Genomic DNA, 6,917 nt, shown 5'->3' with positions numbered 1-6,917 from the left:
ATGAGAGTGAAGTTTTGTATAGTGTAGATCTGAAAAACTTGATTTAATTAGTCGAATGTTTAAAATGACTTAGTTTCTATTGACTGTTATATGTGTATATGTGATTAGGAGGGGTGTTAAGGGGTGTGGCAAGACAGTGATAGAGTGAATGATGGTGAAAGTTTTTCTTTTTCGGGCCACCCTTGCTATTTTTGATATATGTGAACGACATGATGGAAGGAATAGACTCTGAAGTGTCCCTGTTCGCAGATGACGTGAAGCTGATGAGAAGAATTAAATCGGACGAGGATGAGGCAGGACTGCAAAGAGACCTGGAGAGGCTGGACATGTGGTCCAGTAACTGGCTTCTCGAATTCAATCCAGCCAAATGCAAAGTCATGAAGATTGGGGAGGGGCAAAGAAGACCGCAGACAGAGTATAGGCTAGGTGGACAAAGACTACAGACCTCACTCAGGGAGAAAGACCTTGGGGTGACCATAACACCGAGCACATCACCGGAGGCACACATCAACCAAATAACCGCTGCAGCATACGGGCGCCTGGCAAACCTGAGAATAGCGTTCCGATACCTTAATAAGGAATCGTTCAAGACACTGTACACTGTGTATGTTAGGCCCATACTGGAGTATGCAGCACCAGTCTGGAACCCACACCTGGTCAAGCACGTCAAGAAGTTAGAGAAAGTACAAAGGTTTGCAACAAGGCTAGTCCCAGAGCTCAAGGGAATGTCATACGAGGAAAGGTTAAGGGAAATCGGACTGACGACACTGGAGGACAGAAGGGTCAGGGGAGACATGATAACGACATACAAGATACTGCGGGGAATAGACAAGGTAGACAGAGATAGGATGTTCCAGAGAGGGGACACAGGGACAAGGGGTCACAACTGGAAGCTGAAGACTCAGACGAGTCACAGGGACGTTAGGAAGTATTTCTTCAGTCATAGAGTTGTCAGCAAGTGGAATAGCCTAGCAAGTGAAGTAGTGGAGGCAGGAACCATACATAGTTTTAAGAAGAGGTATGACAAAGCTCAGGAAGCAGAGAGAGAGAGGATCCAGTAGCGATCAGTGAAGAGGCGGGGCCAGGAGCTGAGTCTCGACCCCTGCAACCACAATTAGGTGAGTACAATTAGGTGAGTACACACACACACACACACACACACACACACACACACACACACACACACACACACATACACACACATAATGGAACAGGATTGATGACAAGAATGAGAGGGTAGCTCCAAATCCTTTTATCAAGAGCCCTGACCAGTATTAAGGCACTCCTACTCCCATGCCTTGATGAAAGTGATTTTACAGAGAGTAACGACCTTGGGAGTGATCCAAAGTGACTAGATGATTACTGGAGATAACGACCACCAGGACCCTCCCAGGTGGGTACCATGATGCTACTCAAATGGGTTCTTAATTCCGGGAACATATATATGCACTGCCCCCTCTCCTCTTCCTTGGATCAAACATGATAATGCCTTTACCTCCAGACGCTATATGACCAACGGGATTATCACTTCTATGAAAGTTTGAAGATAATAATAATAATAATAGCAATAATAATAATGATTATACAATAATAATAATAATAGTAATAATAATAATAATAATAATAATAATAATAATAATAATATAATAATAATAATAATAATAATAATAATATAATAATAATAATAATAATAATAATAATAATAATAATAATAATAATAATAATAATAATAATAATAATAACAATAATAATAATGATTATACAATAATAATAATAATAATAATAATAATAATAATAATAATAATAATAATAATAATATAATAATAATAATAATAATAATAATAATAATAATAATAATAATAATAATAATAACAAACAATCACAACAAGCAATCGAAAATACCAAATTGATAAGATAACTACCTAACAAGATAACCACAACTGGTTATCGAGACAACGAGTGAAGACAACCCAGATTACCCAGTGCTTGGACTCACCTAGTGCTCGAGTCACTAGCCCAACTAGGGAACCTACAAGCTCACCCTGGGAACCTACTAGCCCACCTTGGGAACCTACTAGCCCACCTTAGGAACCTACAAGTCCACCTTGGGAACCTACTAGCCCACCTTGGGAACCTACTAGCCTACCTTAGGAACCTACAAGTCCACCTTGGGAACCTACTAGCCCACCTTAGGAACCTACAAGTCCACCTTGGGAACCTACTAGCCCACCTTGGGAACCTACAAGTCCACCTTGGGAACCTACTAGCCCACCTTGGGAACCTACAAGTCCACCTTGGTAACCTACTAGCCCACCTTGGGAACCTACTAGCCCACCTTGGGAACCTACAAGCCCAACTTGGGAACCTACAAGTCCACCTTGGGAACCTACTAGCCCACCTTGGGAACCTACAAGTCCACCTTGGGAACCTACTAGCCCACCTTGGGAACCTACAAGTCCACCTTGGGAACCTACTAACCCACCTTGGGAACCTACTAGCCCACCTTGGGAACCTACAAGTCCACCTTGGGAACCTACTAGCCCACCTTGGGAACCTAAAAGTTCACATTGGGAACCTACTAGCCCACTTTGGGAACCTACAAGTCCACATTGGGAACCTACTAGCCCACCTTGGGAACCTACTAGCCCACCTTGGGAACCTACAAGCCCACCTTGGGAATCTACTAGACTACCTTGAGAACCTACTAGCCCACCTTGGGAACCTACTAGCCCACCTTGGGAACCTTCCAGGCCACCTTGGGAACCTACAAGTTCACCTTGGGAACCTACAAGTCCACCTTGGGAACCTACTAGCCCACCTTGGGAACCTACTAGCCCACCTTGGGAACCTACAAGCCCACCTTGGGAACCTACTAGCCTATCTTGGGAACCTACTAGCCCACCTTAGGAACCTTCCAGGCCACCTTGGGAACCTACAAGCCCACCTTGGGAATCTACTAGACTACCTTGGGAACCTACAAGCCCACCTTGGGAACCTACAAGCCCACCTTGGGAACCTACAAACTCACCTTGGAAACCTACAAGCCCACCTTGGGAACCTACAAGCCCACCTTGGGAACCTACAAGCCCACCTTGGGAACCTACAACCTCACCTTGATAACCTACAAGCCCACTTGGGAACCTACAACCTCACCTTGATAACCTACAAGCCCACTTGGGAACCTACAAGCTCACACTGAGAATCTACTAGCCCACCTTGAGAACATACTAGACCACCTCGAGAACCTACTAACCAACCTTGGGAACCTACAAGTCCACCTTGGGAACCTGCTAACCCACCTTGGGAACCTTCTGGCTTATCTAAGGAACCTAATAGCCCATCTTGGGAACCTACTAGCTCACCTCGAGAACCTACTAGCCCACTTGGGAACCTACAAGCCCACATTGGGAATCTGCTAGCCCACCTTGAGAATCTACTAACCCACCTTGGGAACCTACTAACCCACCTTGAGAACCTACTAACCCACCTTGAGAACCTACTAACCCACCTTGAGAACCTACTAACCAACCTTGGGAGCCTACAAGCCCACCTTGGAATCCTACCAACAGAGCTTGGGAACCTTCTGGCTTACCTAAGGAACCCAATAACCGATCTTGAGAACCTACTAGCCCACCTTGGAAACCTACTAGCCACTTTGGGAATCTAATAGCCCACCTTGGAAACCTACTAGCCCACCTTGGAAACCTAGTCCACCTTGGGAACATACTAGCCCATCTTGGGAACCTACTAGCCCACCTTGGAAACTTAGTCCACCTTGGGAACCTACTAGCCCATCTTGGGAACCTACTAGCCCATCTTGGGAACCTACTAGCCCATCTTGGGAACCTACTAGCCCACCATGGAAACCTAGCCCACCTTGGGAACCTACTAGCCCACCTTGGGAACCTACTAGCCCATCTTGGGAACCTACTAGCCCACCTTGGGAACCCACAAGACCACCTTGGAAACCTACTAGCCCACCTTGGAAACCTACTATATATCACGATTACTAATTACAAGATTCCCATGGAATTTTGTAACTTTTGATAATGAAATGTCGTTCGTGTCATGACTCTGGCGTCGTCAGTCTGAATAATGCCATAAACACAAGAATATTGTTTACTGTTTCTTTAATCGACACGGGAGGACATCCGACAGCCTTGTGATGATTATTGACAGGTTATAAGGGTCACAACTGCTTACTATATTGTTTGTGACGCTAATGGGTTTACCCGTTGCGGTTGCCTTGTTAATCGCTTGTTTGCGATTGCTGCAATATCTCTGGATTGATAACGTCCCTGGTGGGCGAAACGTCTTCTCAATATATGTCATTAACCAGATTAGTTCTAATACCAGAAACATTCTTTTTAGTGTCCAAAGATTTTCACCTGACGTAGATGATGCCTTTTCCTGAGCAGAGTGACATACCATGACTGATTACCTGTTATCAGACGACACTGCTTGCACCGCCTTCCTTCCCAACTCCGACTTAGGAACAGCTCCTCTAAACCAACTTCTTTCGGTTTGATCGAATCCAAAACAATTGGAATAAGTGCCTTTAATGACTTGTCGCCTGAGGAAACTGCTCAGGTATCGCAAACGAGATGTATTCTGAATAACATACAGAATACACCTTGGGGATCAGTAGAGGTGTATACCCGCAGTGGCTCTGCTCACAACTGTGACGTCTACCGCAACAATGTTCAATGTTGAGACTATCTCTCTCTGTCTTATCACATACCTGACTATATTACCCTTAACTTGTGTCTGTTGTCGCCTGTCTTTCGCTCAGAACACAACCTCATGTCGCCTATAACAGGGTTATTAAGCCGGTTAATGCTACTACGCATATCAGATTGGCTGGTTAATGGGGATTAAAGCCTGTCTACTATACGAGGGTCATTAAAAGGCTGTGTGGTACCTGTTCAACACCAGTCAAGAATACTTAAATAAAACAAGAATTAAAATTTCCAGTACACATACACTGAGACATACGCCTCTCGGTAGGTGGGTTAATAAGGTTTGAAGCCTATCGACTACATGAGGGTCGTCAAGGCTGCATGTCACCCGTTCGCCACCAGTCATGAATACTTTGATGTCTAAAACAGGGATTTAACTCTCAGTGTGTATACACAGACATAAACCTTCCGGTGTGTATATACAAAGATATTAGCATCTCAGTGTATATACACTACCACGTGACTCTCATTATACATATATACAGTAAGACAAAATATATACAGTAAGACAAAATATATACAGTAAGACAAAATATATACAGTAAGACAAAATATATACAGTAAGACAACATATATACAGTAAGACAAAACCTTGTCGGTGTATGATTATCAGTTTTAATAAACATTATTTACGTTTACTGTATAAACAGGTAATAAAAGACAAAATTATTATTATTATTATTATTATTATTATTATTATTATTACGTTTAGTAGGTAGTAGTAGTAGTAGTAGTAGTAGTAGTAGTAATTATTATTATTACTATTATTATTATTATTATTATTTAGTTGTAGTAATTATTATTATTACTATTATTATTATTATTATTAGTAGTAGTAGTAGTAGTAGTAATTATTATTATTATTACTATTATTATTATTATTATTATAATCATGGAGGAGCTCTAAACCCGTAGGATTATACAGCGTCTGTGGGGGGGGGATGGAAGGTATTAAGGCTTAATTAAGGGAACTGGAGCACAGATCCAATTTCCTAGATCAAGAGCCCCCCACCAGCATCAAGGAACCTTCCTTGAGGTTCTCTCAGCTCATAGACAAGTCAGAGTCTGGGAGAAATCAAGACTGATTCGATGAAAAGAAGGGTAGCTCCAGTTCCTTAGATCAAGAGCCCTTCCCCAGCATCAAGTACTAGTAATAATAATAGCAGTAACATAACATAAAACAAAATACTAAATTATTCATGACTCACTGTACATACATACACTTATATGTATACATATTTTGGTGTATATACCCTGCGAGATATACTGTATATGAACCTCAGTGTAATGGGTGGTTGGTTAATAGGAGGTTTAAAGCCTATCGGCTACACGAGGGTCATTAAGGCTGGCTTGGAGTTTTACGACTCACCAGCCGCGAGTTCAATCCCCACCAGTAGTATGTTTTGTTTGCAGTCGTATCATTACGATTTCATTAGTCTGCACTCTAAAGTTTTCACCACTAGACAAGAATACTCTAATACTACCCATATTAATGATTAAAGTAAATTCACAGTATATACACACTGAGAAACATACACCTCTCAATGTATATATATGCACTGAGAAACATACACCTCTCGATGTATATATGCACTGAGAAACATACACCTCTCAATGTATATATACTGTGCTAGATGGGAATAAATCCTACTTGGTTTTGTAAGCTTATCCTGAGATAATTTTTCACCAGTTACATAACCATAATTTATTAATGGAATGGACTGGTAAGCCAGTGGAAGGCCTCGGTCAAATGACCAAAAGCTGGCTTGATTGACAGTATTCACCAGACTCTACACCTGCTGGTGACATGTAGGCCTTGTACTCTCATGGAGTACACCTGATGGTGACATCTACCGGCCTTTTGAGAGTGTTCACCCGACTGCCTCACGGAGTACACCTGAAGGTGGCACCTGCTGACCTCAGGTCCTCGAAGGCTTCTGTAGCAGACTTCAGGGACCTGAGGGTCTCTCTCACCTCATTTTACTGACTTCAGTTCCTGGCTTTTGTTACCTGCGAGTCTCGCCTCAGTCTGTTGTGTAACCCGGTGAATGTTGTAGTGTCAGGTGACACTGTGATAAGGAAGCGTTGTGGAACGTAAGGGTGTTGAGTAACCTGGTGAGTGGTGTCAGGTGACACGGTGACACAAAGTACCCTTAAATGTAAGGGTATCGTGTAACC

Source organism: Cherax quadricarinatus, unplaced genomic scaffold (genome assembly GCF_038502225.1).
Source record: "Cherax quadricarinatus isolate ZL_2023a unplaced genomic scaffold, ASM3850222v1 Contig2073, whole genome shotgun sequence".
NCBI classification, from domain to species: Eukaryota; Metazoa; Arthropoda; class Malacostraca; order Decapoda; family Parastacidae; genus Cherax; species Cherax quadricarinatus.
The sequence above is the reverse complement of the archived record's forward strand: the minus strand, read 5'-3'. Positions refer to the sequence as shown.